General features: G+C 55.6%; 1 protein-coding gene across 3 annotated transcripts in view; it reads right to left on the reverse strand.

Moving 5' to 3' along the window:
• Window positions 1-834, reverse strand: part of CABIN1 (calcineurin binding protein 1) — a 107,190-nt gene that overhangs the window by 12,314 nt on the left and 94,042 nt on the right. Inside the window, exon 35 of one of the 3 annotated variants that reach the window (XR_003567670.1) lies at window positions 747-818. The exons of the other annotated variants lie outside the window; for them this stretch is intronic. The gene's annotated coding sequence lies outside the window, so the exon portion shown is untranslated. Of the gene's footprint in view, window positions 1-746; window positions 819-834 lie in introns of those variants that run through there. 3 annotated transcript variants of the gene reach the window in all.

The following is an 834-nucleotide window of genomic DNA, read 5'->3' on the forward strand; positions in this document are numbered from 1 at the left end:
GAGGGAGGGAGGGGAGGAAAAGGAAAGCAAGGAAAGGATGGCAAAGACAAGAAAAGGGAAGGCAGGCAGGCTGAAGCCCGTCTCCTCCTTGTGTGTGAGTGCCGACTGCTCCAAGCAGCGGGCAGAGGGAGCAAACCGCGGCTTTAATGAGGCCCAGAAGTCCACCTCCAGGAGAGAGGGGGTGTCATGGCAACTAGAAGAGCAACAGCAAACAAAATGGCTGGTCTTTGGGAGGAGGGCGAGCGGTGCTGGGCCCCACTGTCCCCCACTCCGCCTTCCCAGCCCCCGAGGACCCCTGGTCAGTGGCCCGTAAGGAGGGGGTGGGCAGCAGGGCTCTGGCTCAGAGCTGTCTCCCCACCCCCACAAGAGGGGAACCTAGGACTCCTCTCGTGATTTAGTTTACTTCACTTACATGCCCCCAGCCATGGAAAAGACTGTCATGAGGCTCGCAATAATACACTTTCAGAGTCTGGTTTTTCCTCCTAATGACACTTTCCAAAGATAAACTGGAGATCTAAACCATGCTGATACCAGATATCAGGGTAAGTACTTCTTCCACTCAGGACAAGCAACAACTGTAAAGGGCAACACTTCCCCTGTGTCCGAAACCATCCCCCTCCCATTTTCCCTATCACTGTTGAGGGTGCCCCCAACCTCCCAGTCCCTCAGGCTCACAACTTGGGGTCATTCTGGACTCCTCACTCTCTTCTCACCCCTCAGATCCAATATGGTGCCAAAGCCTGTTGATTTCACCTCTGGAGCACCTCCGGTCCATTTCACCTCTGCAGCACCTCCGGTCCCTTTCACGTCTGCAGCACCTCCGGTCCCTTTCAC

The sequence above is a fragment of the Vombatus ursinus genome, unplaced genomic scaffold (assembly GCF_900497805.2).
Source record: "Vombatus ursinus unplaced genomic scaffold, bare-nosed wombat genome assembly UNPS02015012.1, whole genome shotgun sequence".
NCBI classification, from domain to species: Eukaryota; Metazoa; Chordata; class Mammalia; order Diprotodontia; family Vombatidae; genus Vombatus; species Vombatus ursinus.